The 19,694-nt window shown below is 40.0% G+C and overlaps 1 pseudogene; it reads right to left on the bottom strand.

The window, feature by feature from the left end:
• LOC121492321 lies at positions 1-121 on the bottom strand (annotated as a pseudogene).
• Positions 122-19,694: the final 19,573 nt, after the last annotated feature.

The raw sequence follows: 19,694 nt of genomic DNA, 5'->3' as shown, positions 1-19,694 counted from the left end.
AAGCAAGATAAATAAAAAGATACTCATATCTAAAAACATATTAATAGAAAATGTTTTCAATTATCAATAATTGCGCCTCGGATAAACCTCATTGGCTACGATACTGCCAGTGTGCAAAGCTTATGGTAGAAAATGAACACCAAGAACACCAAAGACAGTAGAGATTTAAAAGCAGCCAGAGGTTAGGCAGATTAATTTCAAAGGGACAACATAGATTGAAAATGACTTTCAACAACATATTTTCAGCCTTTCTTTCTGATGATTCAATCCCACATTTCTGTGTAAAAATGGTCCAATAAATGGTGGAATATTTTCAATGTACTGAAAAACAATGGCTGTCTAGAGTTTGCCTACTCATCAAAATATCTTTCAGAAACAGTGACAAGATAAAAATATTTCAGGGAAACCAAATTAAATTCTTACTACCAATAAACTACATTTAAGAGAATTTCTAAAGGATGTACTTTAGGAAGAAGCAAAATGGTCTCAGGAAGTTGAGGTGCAAAGACATAACAAAGAGAATGATGAAAATATGAATAAAACCATTCTATGAATTAGCCATAGTTTGGTTAGAAAAAAAACTTAAATCCAGGACAAGGACAGTGACTCAGGAATGAGGGGTAACTAGAATTAGAGTTAAAATGTTTTAAGGTACCATGTTGTTTAAGCAAGGTAACTCAGACTTTTAAATTAAACATGATGTTAAAACTTCTAGAAAAAAGCAAAAGATTAAAAACATTAATTTCTAAACTAACAGAAGAGGTAGAGGACTCTACCAATGAAGGCAAGAAAAAAAATAAGCATGAATAAAGGAAATATCTACCAAATAAGATAGAAGTTATATAATTATATCAGTACTCATAATCAATATAAATGGATTAAACTCACAGTTGAGGCAATGATTATTGGAATGGATTTTAAAAATCAGCTATAAATTGTTTTCAAGAACCATTCTAAAAACATAAAGACACAGAAAGAGTGAAAGACCTATCCAACAAAAAGGTGGTACAACTCTAAAATACAAAATGTCAATGATATTTAAAAATCAGAAATAGGTCATTATATAGTGATAAAAATTTTAGTTCAGGAGAATATCACAATTTTATATATATATGCTTAAAAATACAAGCATAGTAAAAATGTTTGAAGACTTAGAGTAAGACAAGTCCATTATCATAAGTGGAGATTTTCATACATCTCTTTCAGTAATCAATAAATCATGTCATAAAAAGGACTAAGCATATGAAAGATTTGAACAAGGCAATAATCTTAATATATATAGAATGTTAGCTGAACAAAATACACTCTTTATATGCACATAGAACATTTCCAACAATTAACCACCTACAGGCCATAAATCAAGTCTTAACATTTCAATGAATCAGTATCAAAGAACACATTTTCTGACTTACAGTATAATCATTAGACGTCAGTAACAAAAAGTAATGTAAAAACTCATACATTTACAGCATTCTTTTAAATAACAGAAGGGTCAAAGACAAAATCATATCAGAAATTAAAAAAATACTTAAAACTAAACAATAATATATATGCTGCTTATCAAACTTATGCAGCTAACTCATTTTTACACAGAAATGTGGGATTCAATTATCAGAAAGGAAAAAAGCTGAAAATATGTGAACCAAACATCAAGAGAAGATGGAACAAGAACAACAAAGTGAATATAAATAAAGTGTAAAGAAGGAATATTAAAAAGAAAAAAGCAGTGCAACAAAGATATAAAACAGGATCAACACTAAAAGCTAGTGCTCTGAAAGACGAAAATCTCTGACAAGATCGTTAACAAGAGAGAGACAACACAAAATGTCACATTGCTAGGAGAGTAGTAGGAAGTGCTGGGGCAGCTTGAATTTTGTTCCTTTAGGGAGTGGAAAAAAGTAGTACATGTGCATTTAAACCCAGAAATTTACTCATAATGTATCTAGGGCCCCTTTATTTTGTTGGTAACATGGTAATTACTTAGATTTGCATCTTTCTTTATCTTTTATCTCAGAATACTTTTAAAAATCATGTTGGATTATTTATTCTGTTGCAGTTTTTTTAGTTTGTTTTTGTTTTGAAATATTTATATATTTTAGGTCTTATTTCTATTTTTTCATAACTTTTTTTTTTTTTCTCATTTCTCTGTCCTCTCTTTATCCTTTTCTGTTCTTGGAGACCTTTTCAAGTTTTCAGGGCTCATTTCAGTGTTCCAGGGTATCATTTCTTTTTTTTCTTTTTAAAAGATTTTATTTATTTATTTATTTATTTATTTATTTATTTATTTGGGGGCGGCAAGCATGAGCAAGGGGAGGGGCAAGGGGGAGAAAGGGAAGAGAGAAATCTTTTTTTTTTTTTTTTTAGAAGAGAGAATCTTAATAGGACTGAGCACAGAGCCCCACTTGGGGATTGATCTCATGACCCTGAGATTATGAACTGAAATCAAGAGTTGGACACTTAACTAAGTGAGCCCCCGAGGTGCCACCTGAGCAACCACATTTTTGAGTCACAGTTTGTCTAGAAAATAGAGGGTGTCTTGTGCTGTTGGGGAGAGGTTTGTGAGTGGAGGCCTTCTGGGGGCTGGCAGTGTTCAACTTCATGATGTGGGAGGCAGTTATGCAACATTCACTCTACCATAATGTATGAACTTGTGCATTTATATGGTGGGCACTTTTGTGCATATGTGTTGTATTCACACAAAAGGTTTTATTTAAATTAAGAAAAGGAGGGGGATCCCTGGGTGGCGCAGCGGTTTGGCGCCTGCCTTTGGCCCAGGGTGCGATCCTGGAGACCCGGGATCGAATCCCACATCGGGCTCCCGGTGCATGGAGCCTGCTGCTCCCTCTGCCTATGTCTCTGCCTCTCTCTCTCTCTCTCTCTTTCTCTATCATAAATAAATAAAAATTTAAAAAAATAAATTAAGAAAAGGAGAGAAATGATAGTTTATTTCACAGGACTGTGGATAGTGAGGAGCTGTGCAGGTGGCACAGTGCATGGGAGCGAGCCCATCACTGCCACCACTATAACCAGTACACAGAGACATCACAGGACCACAGGATAGCAGCAGAATGTGTGCATCCCTCTGTTGGATGGACACTGGTCTCAAATCTTTCCTCTGCCAGTGAAGGGTTTTAAAGGTTGGGAATTCTTCAGCAGCAGAAGCTCCTGGAAAGGTGTTATTGGCCAAAGCCATGTGCTTTATTTCTCTCTCTCTCTCGTCTTTACCTATTCAAGTCTTCCCCCAATTCTGGACCCATCTGAAGCCCCCAACCCATTCCTCCAACCTCCTCTGTCCACTCCCATCCCCCATCTCATGCCATCCTCCTTACCCCTCTGATGCCACATGCCCTTTGCATTCCTCTCTTCGCAGGTCTCCTCTCCCTTTCTTGCCATCTCTTTCTAATCTCCCTATTCCCCAAGTTCTTCAACGCCTAAGCTGGCCTGACCAGGCACCGACCGAGAGGTGAGCATCTAAAGGAACATCAGTCCCCTGCAGTCAGTGAATCAGGTACAGATCTGGAGAGCTAAAACATGTGAGGTTGGGGTGGTGCAGTTGGAGCTTGGTCAAGAAAGAGCCTTTTCTTTGTTTAATGATGCCATCAAGCTAGAACTCCATACTGAATTCAGTAGTGCTCAGTTCCCTTCCCTTTTTTGCCTATATTTTTTTTAAGATGTATTTATTTATTTTCAGAGGTGGGGGTGGGGCAGAGGGAGAGAATCTCAAACAGACTCCCTGCTGACTGTGGAGCCCGACACATGGCTCTAGCTCAGGATTCTGAGACCATGACCTGAGCTGAAACCGAGAGTTGGAGGCTCAACCACTTGAGCGCCCCAGGTGCCCTTACCCTGTGTTTCATTTCTTTGTGGATTCAACCTCCCCTTTCCATTTCACAAGTCTGAAGGCTTTCGGTGTATGTGGAGGAAGTTAGGACACAGATTTCAAATACACAAAATTTGCCCAAGTAGTAGTTTGCGTCACAAGATCTATTTGTATTTTTGCAAAGCTCTAAAAGCATCTCCTAGCAAATCTGTAGCACCTAGCTGAGAGGAGAGCAAACTGGAAGAACTGCCAGTGATGCCTTATGGGTTCTGGGAGGTGAGGTGGAGGTGAGATCAGCCACCGGAGCGTGCCTGTTGGCTAAGCACTTACCTGGTATTCTACATGTGACCTCTTTCCATCGTGAGCGCAATGTCCAAGTTCAACACTTGTACCGTCCTACCACATAGATGAAGAGAGGAAGATTTGGAAGGGTTAAATCCAACCTCCCCCCAGGGCCACTTAGCCTGTAAACGGTGGGGCTGGGCTGGGCCCTGTGTGTGTGAGATTGCAGAGCCTGGCGAACGTCCCGCACTCGCTCCAGAGTCCTTTGGCCTTGATGAAAAAGAGACTGGATCCAGGATATCAGGGCTCAGTCTCACTGGCTGTGCCAGAATCTTCCAGCTTCCCCGGGGCCTGGGAAGCTGAGCTGAGTGGATTTCCTGCTGAGTCTGGCCAGTGGGAGCATCATCAGGAGATGGGACAGCACCCCCTCCCCACGGGTCCCCTTGCCCAGGGCCCAGCCCTGCCAGTGGCTGCTCGGCACAGCACCCTCAGGCGCCAGTGGCTCCTAACTGCTACCTTCCTGCCCGGTCAGTTCCAGACCTCACTCCTCTCTGTAAACAGTCCCTTCACCAAACACCCACCTCGACTGTGCTGTGCTGTCTGTGTCCTGCCAGGGCCCCACTGATTCACCAGCTCACTCCTGAATTATGTGGACTTGCAGCCACTGAATTTCCCTGGGCTTTCTTTACCTGTTAGGGATGGTGATGCTGGCCTCACTTGTGAATGTTGAAGAAAATACCAGGTGGGAAGGCACTTTGGAAGACCTAGGTTAGGTGTGCTAGCTGTGTAATATCTTGAGGCACAGAATAGGCATTTGATATATAACCTGACTTGAATCAGAATATCTTTGGTGAGAAAAAATGAGCTTCTGAGATGCTGAGTACATTACTATTCTGAAGAGCTTGATAAAAAAGCAAAATAGAGGAAAGACCATTGCAAAGGAGATATTTGTTTTGTTTTTGTTTTTGTTTTTGGTGGCAATGATGTTATATTTAAGAAGCCTCTTTTCTTAGGACCCAGTGATAAAGCCACGCATAATAAAAACGTCAGAAAGTCGAGGCCAGTTCCCTCCAAGGTAATGGTCTTGGCTGAGAAGCAAGGTAAACAGGCCGCAGCTGTCCCAGCAGATTTCTTCTTGGCGAGTGTGTGCCAGAGGACATCTCCCAGCCCTGCCCAGCTAGGACTTGCTGGTGGCAGAGGTGGAGATCCTGAAGCTGGGAAGGGCCACTTGGCCTTTTTCATTTTCTTTCAAAAGCCAGGCAGCCGTGAGTCCAGGCACGCCACCCCTGGGTGCCGGCACAGCAATGGAAGGTGTGCCTGCCAAGCCAAACTCCCTCATTTGAAAAACCTTTGCTCCATGGCCAGGTGTTTCAGCACTTCCCCACTCCCTGTCAGCAAAGGCTTCTGGAATTTCCCCGTCTGTAGAATGAGAACAACATTCCTTCTCAAGCAGCTAATCGGAATATTGCCAACAAAAACCTCTGCAGAGGCCTGATGCCCAGAGACTCCGAATTATGATTTTGTAGATATAGTTTACTCCTCAGTGTCTCCTTCCTAGAAAATCTGATGGGAGCTCAGACCTCCAGGTTTTTTCCCTATTCACTCCACCAGTGCTTGACTCCTGGGGATGAAGCTGTGATCTGACATTTCACTGTTTGGAAACCAAATACATTTTTTAAATTATTGTTAAAAAATTGCTGTTAAAGTGTTACGTGTACTTTAAAGAAATAAGTCTCCTAAGTATTGTATAAAAATTAAAGAACAAAACTTTATAGCTCCCCAAGCAGTTTTTCTTTATTTGGATGTGTCTTGTTTACCAACTGAATGATGAAAGATGACTTGTATACATCAGAAAGTTTGAACAGCCATCTAACTGCATTTTTTTTTCTAACTGCATTTTTTATGGACAACTGCCCTGTTTTCTTGGGGAACATGCTTTGAGGATGATGACTTTGTGTCTGATGTAGGCTATTCCCCACCGTGTTTTGTAAATTGAAAGGTTAAGTAGAATTGGATTTCTGATGAATAACTAGCTCAGGGTAGAGGAATTTCAGTGACACAGAAGATGACACCATTAGCCCATACCCATTCCCCCTTCTGCGTTCCCAAGAAAATTCTGAGTTGATGGAGGGTAATGGTTTAAAGGACTCCACTTCTCAGATTGCCCTGCTTTTTCGGATAGCTGTGTGACTCCTTCTGGTGATGAATTGCAGGCTTTCAGGACACCTACTGGGACCATGGGGGGGGGGTGGGGCGAGGGGCACCCAACATCCTGCCTGGGTGGTGGCCCCCTAAACTTTATGCATAAACACAGTGGGAGCCTAATTTGCTGCCAGTTACACCCCGGGCTGCTCCTCTAGACTTCTGTTACAGGTGAGAGCAAATGCTTGAGTCCCACCACTGTGCTTGCCTCCCTGTTGCAGGTCACCAGCACAACCCTAGCATAGAGGGGCACACCGAGGATGCCAGGCCTTTTTAACCTAACCTGAGAAGCAGGTTCAATTGACCTGCCCCTAGTCTTGGAGGAGATAACTAGTTAACGTTTAGCAGCATCACGAGTATGACAAAATGAGTTGGCACAAAAGGTTCAACTACCTTCCTCCTCCCCTTTGGCAGGCTGCTCCGTGCTGGTTGCTCTCCCTTTAAGCTTTCAGGCCACCTCGACCCCCGTAACCCAGGTTCTCAGACCTGAATGGGCTACCTGGGCAGGGCCCATGGAGGACGAGGCAGGAGGTCAGGGAGAGAGATGAATGGGGTGAGTTATAGGTTTCCCCGCTTCCTCCATGTGGGGCTACCCCGTGGGGTGGAGTCCTGGCCTCTCATGGTGGCCTTTCTGCTTCAAGGTTCTAGAAACGGCTCCCTGTCCCCCACGCCCCCCTGGAGTTCAAGGCTGGAAACAGCCAGGCTAGATCTGCACCCGTGAGTGTACACCTGGCCACATAGTGGTAACCGACCTTTCATGAGGTAAACCTCCTACCCGGACCTGATTTGGGTGCTGTCTGCCTGGAGGATCCGGAAGGAGCACAGGGAGGTCAGCTTAGCACCGTTGGGCAGCCCAGCCCCTGTCACACCAACCCCTCACTCAGATCATAGACTGGAGGGACCCTCTAATCGCTACTCTATAATGCATGCACTTCCTGCTTCACCAGCAGTTTGCACTCATTCTGTTTATGAGACAGATATTGTCTAGTCGTTTGCTCTAAGCTCACTTGCCTTTTTCCTCTCTGCATTTGTCTCTCACTGATTTTGCCACCTGCTCCGTCCCCTCTAGCCTTCCCTTCCTGGGCCTTGCACTCTTCTTTTCTCCAGGAAACAGGTTTGCTGGCAGCCTGCTGGATGCCCTCCCCAAGAGTCATACGTGCACTATACGTGCACTTTGCCTGCTCACACCTGATGTGGGACTCAGTTCTCTGGGCTCATTTGGACAGTAACAATGTTAATATATTTTGCTTATTTAGATTTCAGAATACAGGAGACCATTTTTCTCTCTAGTTTTATATTCCCTTAAAATGTATTTAGCTTTTTTTTAATATGACATCTCTATAAGAATTTGTTACCCTCTTCCCTTGGCAGTCCCCATATTTGATTTTTTTACTTAATTTTATCCATTTCAATTTCTTAAGATTATCTTTTTTATTGAGATATGATTGGCATAATATACTAGTTTCAGGTATATGAAATAATGATTTAATATTTGTATCTATTATGAAATGATAAACACGCCTGTTTAACATCTATTACCATACATAATTACCAAACTTTTGAGATGTACTCTCTTAGCAACTTTCAAATATACAATATGGTGTTGTTTAACTACAGCCGCCATGCTATACATTAAAATCCCAGAACTTACTTATTTCATAATTGGAAGTTTCTACCTTTTGATCACTCTCACCCATTTCACCTATTCCCACATCCCATCTCTGACAACCACCAGTCTGTCCTCTGTATCTATGAGTTCTTTTTTTAAAAAATATTCCTCGTATATGTAAGATTGCACAATATTTGTCTTATTTGTATTTCTCTGACATTTCATTTAGTATAAAGCCCTCAAAATCATTCATCCATATTGTTGCAAATGGCAAGATCTCCTTCTTTTTATGGCTGAATAATATTTTGTGTGTATGTATACACACACACACACACACACACACACGCACAACCACAATCTCTATCCACCTATCAGTTGGCACTTAGGTTGTTTCCATGTCCACTGTAAATAATGCTTTGGACATGGGGGTGCAGATATTTTTCAAGTTAGTATTTTCATGTCCTTTGGATAGATACCCAGAAGTTGGAATTGAGGGATCATACGGTAATTCTAACTTTTTGAGGATCCTCTCCACTGTTTTCTACAGTGGCTGCACCAATTTACATTCCCATCAACAAATGCACAAGGGTTCCCTTTGCTTTCACATCCTTGCCAACATTTGTTATTTATTGCATTTTTTGATAATAGACATTCTAACAGATGTGAGGTGAGATCTCATTGTGGCCCTGATTTGAATTTCCCTGATGATTAGTGATGTTGAACACATTTTCATGTACCTCTTGGCCATCTGTGTATTTTCTTCAGAAAAATATCTGTTCAGATCCTCTGCCTATTTTTTTAAATTTTAATTTTAGTTTTTTACCGAGGATGTTGTTGAGTTTTTTTTTTTTTTAAGATTTTATTTATTTATTCATAGAGACGCACACACAGAGGCAGAGACACAGGCAGAGGGAGAAGCAGGCTCCATGCAGGGAGCCTGACGTGGGACTCAATCCCAGGTCTCCGGGATCACGCCCTGGACTGACGGTGGCGCTAAACCGCTGAGCCACCTGGGCTGCCCTCTTTGGGGGTTTTAGATTTTTTCTGAAAGTAATCTCTACGCCTAACATGGGGCTGAGAACTCAGGACCCTGAGATCAAGAGTCACATGCTCTGCCAACTGAGCCAGCCAGGAGCCACTCTCTGCCTATTTTTAATTACATCAGGGATGTTTTTGCTATCTGGTTTGTGAGATTATCTTTTTAATGTATCTAGATTTTATGAAAAGTATATCTCACTTGACTTTCAAACTTGGAATTTTGGAATTAATAGTTCTAATGCTTTTTAAGTACAATTTTTAGCTTTATCAGTCTGGTAATTTAAATATGTATCTATAATAATTTTCCTTATTAACAACGTCCCATCTGCTCTATTTTATCCTTGAAATATATTAGACTAGACAGTTTTCTAGACTGGAGATTTAGCCTAGGTAAATAACTTCAAAGAAGGAATATATGTTAAAAGTGTTTCTGGCAACATAATTTGTAATAGAAAAAAATCCCTAGAAACATGTTACATATCTAAGTGTAATAGAGCATAAAGTTTGATGGTTTACTTGAGGAAGTATTGTGCAAAGATTCATATAAATTCAACAACTCCTACATGCATGGGAAAAGTTAAATGAAATACCAATAAGTTAAAAAAAAAAACAACACCACCCTAACAGTATTGTATATTTACGGTGGACCCAGCTACATACAAATTGCTGCATTAAGAGAGGAGGTACAGGTCTCCATTTCTTGGTATGTGTCTGCCAACAAAAGCGGCCAGCACTTGGGCTGGCACAGGCATTCAGGGGTGTTTCTGGGAGCCTGGCACTTGGAAGACCCTCTCTGGTGGAGATGTTTCAGAGCTGAGTCACAAATCTAATTACGCATGTGGGAGCTTGGATTTATAAAGAAAGAGTGAGAAATAAATTTAGTTTGGCTCAGTTACACATCTTCATGTCTCTAAAACTGTGTACTCTGAAAGAAAGGGTCAGAGCTCCAGAATAATGCAGAAAAACAGGTGTTCAGTTAGGATCAGGAGCTCCCTAGAACTTCAGAATTCTCACTGAAGAGGGAGCGCTGGGGCAGTGGTGTTTGGAATAGGACAGAAGACGTTAAAACATGTGCAGGGAACAGCAGTTGGTGCCCCCCAGGTGGTCCTGCCTGGTCCTCAGAGACCCAGGAGGTGCCACCAAGAGGAACCCCTGTGATTGAGAGGGTGATTCTTGCAGCGTGCAGAGCCCCTAGCCTGGCATTTCCAGTCTTTGCTATGACTTTCCCCCTTCGTTAAAGAGAGGGAGCATGGGCAGCCCGGGTGGCTCAGCGGTTTAGCGCTGCCTTCAGTCCAGGGCTTGATCCTGGACACCAGGGATCCAGTCCAGATCAGGCTTCCTGCACGGAGCCTGCTTCTCCCTCTCTCTCTCTCTCTCTCTCTCTCTGTGTGTGTGTGTCTCTATGAATAAATAAAATCTTTTTTAAAAATGTTTAAAAATGCTTTCATAGTGCTTGGGTGGCTCAGTCATTTAAGCATCTGCCTTCGGCTCAGGTCATGATGGGGTGAGGGGAGGTCCTGGGATTGAGCGCCCTCCCACTGGATTCTTTGCTCAGCAAGGAGCCTGCCTACTCCTCCTCCTTCCTTTGCCTGCCACTCCCCTTCTTTGGGCTCTCTCTCTCTCTCTCAAATAAATAAAATCTTAAAAAAAAAAAAAAAAAGAGGGAGCAGCAGCCGCGTCCTGAATTAAACCCAAATAACCATTAGGTGACTGTTCCTTAAAATGCTGAGTGTGGAGAAGGGAAGCCAGACTTTCTCATCCCCGTCCCCATCCCGTATCTGCTCTCCCCTTTGGGAACCATCAGGTTTGAATGTGGACCCTCTAGACTTCATGTCATATGTAAAGAGTAGGGTTTAGGATCCGTGGATGGCTCAGAGGTTTGGCGCCTGCCTTTGGCCCGGGTGCGATCCTGGGGTCCTGGGATCTAGTCCAACGTCGGGCTCCGGGCATGGAGCCTGCTTCTCCCTCCTCCTGTGTCTCTGCCTCTCTCTCTCTCTCTCTCTCTATGTCTATCATGAATGAATAAATAAATAAATCTTTAAAAAAAAAGAGTAGGGTTTATTACTAGTGTGTGTGTAGAAATGTAAATGCTTGTGTAACTGTTCCTCTTCCTGCTTTATTTGACATCAATAAGGACCACACGAGCTGTTCATAACATTAAAGGAATTCTTAACACATAGTCAATTCTCCTGGAGATCAGCTCTTCATAATTGGCTCCAAGGCCACACAGAACTTGTGAAGGGTTACATTTTAAAAGCTCCTACTAACATCAAGAAGGAATTTTAGTAATTTTCTTAAACCAGTCCAGAAGCGTTCACTGCATAAAAGGCCTACAGGCACCTTTAATTTGAACTCTAGAAGATGTAATGTGGTTTTTGATGTACTGCAGTTGTTAAGTACTCTCTTATCTGCATTCTACAGTAAAGTTTGAATTGCAGATGAATTGTGAGATATTTGCTTTGTTCTTCAATATCACCATCACTTCACATGAGTTATCTATGCTGCTCGGGTAGGTTGCTTTTAGGACCAAACAATCAGCTCTTAGTTTCACTGATCTTTTTTATAGTCTTTTCAGTCTCTATTTCATTTACTCTGGTCTTGTTATTTCCTCCTTTCTATTAAATGTGGACTTTGCTCTTCTTTTCCTAGTTCCTTGAGCTGTAAAGTTTGGTTGTTTATTTGAGACTTTTGTCTCTTGAGGTAGGCATTTACTGCTATGAGTTTCCCTTTTAGATCTGATTTTGCTGCATCCCACTGATTTCAGTATGTTACATTTCTGTTTTACTTTGTCTCAAGATTTGTTTTGTTTTGTTTTATTTTTTTTAATTTCCCTTTGGATTTATTCTTTGATTCACTGGTGAGTCAGTAGCATGTTGTTTAATCTCCACATTATTGTGAATTTTCCAGTTTTCTCTGTAATTAATTTCTAGTTTTATACCTTTGTGGTCAGAAAAGATGCTTGATATAATTTCAGTGGTCTTAAACTTATTAAAATTTGTTCTGTGGCCTAACGTGATCTACCTCAAAAAATGTTCCATATGCAGTTGAGGAAAATGTGTGTTCTATTGCTTTGGGGTGGAATGTTCTGTATATATCTGTAGGTCCACATGGTCTGTGTCATTTAAGGTTGATGCTTCCTTATTGCTTTTCTGCCTGGGTGATCCATTTATTGATTCAGATGGTCTGGTAGGTCCCCCATTATTATACTGCTGTCTGTTTCATCCTTTACATCTGTTAATATTTGCTTTATGTACTTAGGTGCTCCTTTGTTTGGGACAGAGATATTTACAAATGTTATATCCTTTTGTTAGATTGATCACTTCTTTGTCTCATAATACAGTCTTTTTTTGTGTTTTTTAAAGATCGTATTTATTTGAGAGAGAGAGTGAGCACGAATCAGGGAAGGGACAGAGGGAAAGAATCTCAAGCAGACTCCTGCTGAGCATGGAGCCCCCTACTCAGGGATCGAACCCTGGACCCTGAAATCATGACCTGAGCACAAGTCAGATACTTAGCTGACTGAGCCACCCGGGAGCCCTAATATAGTTTTTGTTTTAACATCTGTTTTGTCTGATAGAAATATAGCTATCTCAGCTTTCTTTTGGTTTCCCTTTGCATGGAGTTTCTCTCTTCAATCCTTCACCTTCAGTTCATGTGTGTCCATACGTCCAAAGGATGTCTCCTGTAGGCAGCATATAGATGAGTGTGTTTTTTAATCAACTCAGCCACTCTGTCTTTTGATTGGAGAATTGGTCCATTTACATTTAAAGTAATTATCGACACATATGTGCTTATTGCCATCTTGTGCATTGTTTTTCTAGCTGTTTTTTAGTTCTTCTCTGTTCCTTTCTTCTTCTCTTGCTCTCTTCCTTTCTGATGTCATGACTTTCTTTAGCGGTATCTTTTGTGTATTTAGATTTTCCTTTGTGGTTACCATGAGGCTTACATATAATAACATCTGTAACAGTCTATTTTAGATTGATAACAACTTAAGTTTGATTCCATTCCTAAAGCTCAACATTTTTAGTCTCCTCTCCTTCATTTTATATATTTGATGTGATATTTTACATCTTTTGATCTTGTGTATCTCTCAACTAATTATTGTAATCATAGTTTTTTTACTCCTTTGTCTTTGATTCTTCATCCTAACTTTATTTTTTTTAATTTTTATTTATTTATTTGTTTTTGAGAAAGAGAGAGTGTATATAAGTGGGGAGGAGAGGCAGGGGGAGAGAGAGAATCTCAAGCCTGATATGGGGCTCAATCTCATGAACCTGAGATCATGACCTGAGCTGAAATGAAGTCTCTGAGCTCTCAACCAGCTGAGCCGCCCAGAAACCATCCCAGCTTCATAAGTAATTAAGTCACTACCTTTGCAATATTTTTTTTCCTGTGTGATTTATTCATTCATATGTGTTCTTGCTAATAATTAGCACCATTTCTTCTTTCAGCTTGAAGAAATCTCTTTTACATTTCTTGTAAGATCAATGTAGTGGTGATGAACTCCTTTAGCTTTTGCTTGTCTGGAAAACTCTCTCTCAATTCTGAATGATAACTTGGCTAAGTATTCTTTCTTGGAAGTTTTCTCTTTCAGCAGTTTGAGTATATCATACCATTTTTTCTGGCCTGAAAAATGTCTGCTGAAAAATCTGCCATAGTCTTACGGATTTCTCCTGTATGTAACAAGTTGTTTTATTCTTGTTTGCTCTTTTGATAGTCTCTCCTTGTCCTTTACTTTGGCATTTTAATTATAATGTGTCTTGATGTAGGTATCTTTGAGTTCCTCTTGTTTGGAGCTCCCTGGAGTTTCTGAATCTAGATGTGTGTTTCTTTCCCCAGGTTAGGGAGGTTTTAAGCCACTATTTCTTCCAATAAGATTTCTGCCCCCTTTTCTCTGTCTTCTCCTGCTAGAACCCTTATGTTGATGTTATCCTATAAATACCTTAGGCTATCTTCACATTTTTTAAAATACTTTTTTTTCCTTTTGCTGCTCTTATTGGGTGAGTTTCACTGCCTTGCCTTCTTGTTGACTGATCCTTTCTTCTGCCTCATCTAAGCTGCTTCATGAACCCCATTCAGTGTATTTCTCATTTTAATTATTGTATTCTTTAGCTGTGTAACTTCTATTTTGTATTTCTTATAGTTTCCATCTCTTTGATGAATTCTCACCATGTTCATCCATTCTTCTTTCCAGTCCAGTGAACATATTTATGACCATTACTTTGAACTCTTTATCAGGCAAGTTATCTTCATTTCATGAAGTCTTTTTTCCTGAGGTTTTATCTAGTTCTTTCAGTTGGAACATATCCCTCTATTTTTTCATTTTGCTTGTTTCTCTGTGTTGGTTTCTATACAGTAGATGAAACCACCACTCTCCCAATCCTGAAGGAGGGACCTCCTATAAGAGATGAAGCTTGTCATTCAATACTACTCTGGCTCTTGGTCGTCACTCAAAACTTTGTGCTTGTCCAAGCAACTTATTATATTTTTAATAGCTCCCAGTAGATGAGAATGTGCCAAGACCTGTCAGTGTCTCAAAGGGGAGAATCTCAGCACCTAAATTCAGTTTGACCGGAAACCAGATACCCAGGTAGAAGCTCTTAAAAGTATAGCACTGAGGAGCCACAAGGCCCCGTGGCCTGCAGAACCAGGCACCAAGAGGCATCTTTCAGGTAGAGCTGCAAAAACTGGAGCAGCAGAAACATACAAAGGCTCCCTTCTAGAAGGTACTGGTGCTTTGGAGTATGAAGAGGGAGAGTGTGAAAATGATGCCAGCCAGTTCTGTACCTGAAATGTTCCAGCAGGCTCCTATGTCTCTCTGTGTGTGTGTGTGTGTGTGTGTGTGTGTGTGTGTAATTAGATGTCTGCCTCTCAAACTGAGGTTTCAGTATAAGCAGGTGGGCCTTCTTCACTTTAAGTCTGGACACAACTGGGTGCCTTAGCTAGGCCCTAGGGTGGGGAGTCTGAGTGCATGGGCCCTTTAAGAGCTGTTTTTCAATTCACTACCTTCTTGTGGGTCTCAGGATATGAGCTCTGTTGGCTTTTAGAATTAGATGTTTGGGGGGCTTGTCTCTCAAGTGTATGTCTTTTTTTTTTAAGATTTTATTTATTTATTCATGAGAGACACACAGAGAGAGAGGCAGAGACATAGGCAGAGGGAGAAACAGGCTCCATGCAGGGAGTCTGATGTGGGACTCGATCCTGGAACCACAGGACCATGGACCCGAGACAAGGCAGACGCTCAACTGCTGAGCTACCCAGGGGTCCCTTGAGTGTATGTCTTAAAAATCAGGGTGACTGATGTAGGGTTTGAACCCTTCATGCCTCAGGGAGAAGCTGTGGGCTTTGAGTACACTGCCAATTGTGGGTTGCTGTGCCAGGGTGTGGTTTATGGTGAGATTGTATCCCAGGCTCTCCTACCTGCTTTGATGTGGTTTTCTTCTCATTTGCCCAATGTGTAGTCACCACCATGCCACTTTAGATATTTTGAGAGGAAATTATTCCATATGTAGCTTTAGACTCAGTGTCTGTGGGAGGATGTGAATTCAGGATTTTCTATATCATCATCTTGAATCCTTCATATGCACCTAAGAGCTGGTTCTTTGAAAAGATAAACAAAGGTGACAAACCTTTAGCTATACTCACCAAGAAGAAAAGAGAGAGCACTCAAATAAATAGAATCAGAAATGAAAGAGATGCTACAATTGATACCATAGTCTCATAGAAGACTACTATGAACAATTATATGCCAAGAAGTTGGACAACCCAGAAGTGGGAAAATTCCTAGAAACAACTTACTACAACTGAATCATAATGAAATAGAAGATCTGACCTAGAAAGGAGATTGAATCAGGCTTCACCAGTAGTTCTATAATGCATTCAGAAAAGAATTAATACCAATCCTTCCCAAACTCTTCAAAAAATACAAGAGGGGGAAACTCTTCCAAACACATTTTATGAGGCCAAAATTAGGCCGACTCTAATACCAAGACCAGACAAGAATACTACAAACAAAATCAAAGGTCAATATCCCTAGTGAAGATAAATGCAAAAATCCTCAGCAAAATATTAGCAAACTGAATTTCAACAATACATTAAAAGGATCTTACACCATGAGTAAGTGGGGTTTATTCCAGGGATGTGAGGATGGTTCAACATCTGCATATCAGTAAGTGTAATACACCACATTGACACAATTAAGGATAAAAAACATATGATCATCTCAACAGATACAGAAAAACCAGGTGAAAAAATTCAACCTTCATTTGTGATTAAAAACTCTCAACAAAGTGGATATAGGCAGGAACATACCTCAACATAATAAAGGCCACATATGACTAGCCCATAGCTAACCTCATATTCAGTGGTAAACAACTGAAAGCTTTTCCTCTAAAATTAGAAACAAGACAAAGATGTCCAGTCTCACTACTTTGATTTGGCATAGTATTGGAAGTCCTAGCCAGAGAGATTTGGTTAAAAATATAAATAAAGAAAAAATATATATATAAATAAAGGACATCTAAACTGGAAAAGAAACAAAACTGTCACTATTTGCAGATGACACAATACTATATAGAGAAAACACTAAAGTCTCCATTTAAAAAACCATTAGAACTAATAAACTCATTAAAGTTGTAGGATACAAAATCAATACGCAAAAATCTGTTGCATTCCTTTACACTAATAATGAAGCAGCAGAAAGAGAAATTAAGAAATCAATCTCCTTTACAATTACACCAAAAATAAATGCATAAAAATAAAATTTTATTTATTTTTATTTTATTATTTTTAAAAGATTTTATTTATTTATTCATGAGAGACAGAGACAGAGAGAGAGAGAGAGAGGGAAGCAGAGACATAAGCAGAAGGAGAAGCAGGCTCCATGCAGGGAGCCTGATGTGGGGCTTGATCCTGGGACTTGAGGATGATGCCCTGGGCCGAAGGCAGGCACTAAACCGCTGAGCCACCCAGGCATCCCAGAAATAAAATATTAAAAGTCTTTATTTAAATTCCAGTTAGTTAACATAAAGTGTAATATTAGTTTCAGGCATACAATATAGTGATTCAACACCCCAGTGCTCATCACAAGTGCCCTCCTTAATCCTCAGCACCTATTTAACCATCTCCCCACCCGCCTCTTCTGGTAGCCATCAGTTTGTTCTCAATAATCAAGAGTCTATTTGTTGATTTGCTTCTCTCTCTCTTCTCTTCCCCCTTTGCTCATTTGTTTTGTTTCTTAGATTCTACATATGAGTGAAATCACATGGCATTTGTCTTTCTCTGACTGACTCATTTCAGTTAGCATAATACTCTCTAGCTCCATCCATGTTATTGCAAATGGCAAGATTTCATTCTTTTTTTTACAACAGAGTAATATTCTAATATATATACACCACATCACATCTTCCTTATCTATTCATCAGTTGATGGACATTTGGGATCTTTAAATAATTTGGCTATTGTAGATAGTACTGCTATATACATCAGGGTGCATGTATCCCTTTGCATTAGTATTTGTATTCTTTGGGTAAATACCTAGTAGTGCAATTGCTGGGTCATAGGGGAACTATATTTTTTTTAACTTTTGAGGACCCTCCATACTTTTTTCCAGAGTGGCTGCACCAGTTTGCATGCCCACCGTGTGAGACAGTTCCCCTTTCTCCACATCCTTGCCAACACCTGTAGTTTCTTGTGTTGGTGATTTTAGCTGTTCTGACAGGTGTGAGATGGTATCTCATTGTAGTTTTGATTTGAGTTTTTCTGATAATCAGTGATGTTGAGTATCTTTTCATGTCTGTTGGCCATCTGAACGTCTTCTTTGGGAAAATGTCTATTCATATCTTCTGCCCATTTTTTTTATTGGATTATATTTTTCTGGGTGTTGAGTTTGATAAGTTCTTTATAGATTTTGGATACTAACCCTTTATCAGATATATCATTTGCAAATATCTTCCCCCCATTTCAAAGGTTGCCTTTTAGTTTCATTGATTGTTTCCTTCACTGTGTTGTTTTATATTCTGATGTAGTCCCAAAGTTTATGTTTATTTTTGTTTTCCTTGCCTCAGGAGATACATTGAGAGGAATATACTACAGCCAATGTTAAATAAGTTACTGCCTGTGATTTCTAGGACTTTAATGGTTTCCTGTCTCACATTTAGGGCTTTCATCCATTTTGAATTTATTTTTGTGCATGGTGTAAGAAAGTGGTCCTGTCTCATTCTTCCACCTGTTGCTGTTTTCAGAATCTTTTGTTGAACAGACTATTTTTTTTCTATTGAAATTCTTTCCTGCTTTGTTGAAGATCAATTGGCCATATAGTTGTGGGTTCATTTCTGGGTTCTCTGTTCTATTCTATTGATATGTGTCTATTTTTGTGTCAATATCATACTGTTTTGATTACTACAGATTTGTAATATAATTTGCAGTCCAGAATTGTGATGCTTCCAGCTTTCCTTTTCTTTGCTTTTTAAAAGATTTATTTATTTGTTTTAGGGGGAGAGGATGGGAGAAGAGGGAGAGAGAGAAAGAGTCCCAAGTAGACTCTGTGCTGAGCAAGGAGCCGAACATGGGCCTCAATTCAACCCCAAGATCACAACCTGAACTGAAACTGACTATGCCACCAAGGCACCTTGCATCTTTGCTTTTCTTTTTCAAGACTGCTTTGGCTATTTGGGGTCTTTTGTGGTTCCATACAAATGTTAGGATTGTTTGTTCTAGCTCTGTGAAAATGTGAGCGGTATTTTGATAGAGATTGCATTAAATGTGTAGATTTCTTTGAGTAGTATAGATATTTTAACAATATTTGTTCTTCCAGTGAAGAGCATGGACTGGTTTTTCATTTCTTTTTGACATCTCCAATTTCTTTCATAAACATTCTATACTTTTCAGATTACAGATCTTTTACCTCTTTGATTATTCCTAGGTATCTTATGATATTTGGTGCAATTGTAAATAGGATCAATTTCTTGATTTTTCTTTCTGTTGCTTCATTATTGGTGTATAGAAATGCAACAGGTTTCTGCATGTGATCTTGTGTCTTGCAACTTATTTTAAATTTTATTTATTTAAATAATTGCTACTCCCAATGCAGGACTCAAACCATAATCCCGAGATCAAGAGCCATGTGCTCTTCCAACTGAGCCAGCCAGGAGCCCCTGTATCCTGAGACTACTGAATTTGTATATCAGTTCTAGAAGCATTTTGGTGGAGTCTTTCAGGTTTTCTATCTGGAGTATCATCTCACCTGCAAATAGTGAAAGTTTGACTTCTTCCTTGTTGATTTGGATGCTTTTATTTCTTTTTGTAGTCTGATTGCTGAGGCTAGGACTTCCAGTAGTATGTAAAATAACAGTGGTGAGAGTGGACATCCCTCTCTTATTCCTGACCCTAGGGGAAAAGCTCTCAGTTTTTCTCCATGAAGATGATACTAGCTGTGGGTTTTTCATATATTTCACATATGTTGAATACCTAGGAATAAATTTAACAAAGAAGGTGAAAGATTTGTATATTAGAAAATATGACATTAATGAAAGGAATTGAAGAAGACACAAATAAATGTAAAGATATTCTGTGCTCATGGATTAGAAGAATTAATATTGTTAAAATGTCCATACTATCTAAAACGATCTACAGATTCAATGCAATCTCTATCAGTATTACCATGGTATTTTTCAGAGAAATAGAACAAAAAGTACAAACTGCGTAGGAAACCACAAAAGACCCTGAACAGCCAAAGTACCGTAC

This window comes from Vulpes lagopus, chromosome 5, assembly GCF_018345385.1.
Source record: "Vulpes lagopus strain Blue_001 chromosome 5, ASM1834538v1, whole genome shotgun sequence".
NCBI classification, from domain to species: Eukaryota; Metazoa; Chordata; class Mammalia; order Carnivora; family Canidae; genus Vulpes; species Vulpes lagopus.
The sequence above is the reverse complement of the archived record's forward strand: the minus strand, read 5'-3'. Positions and strand labels throughout refer to the sequence as shown.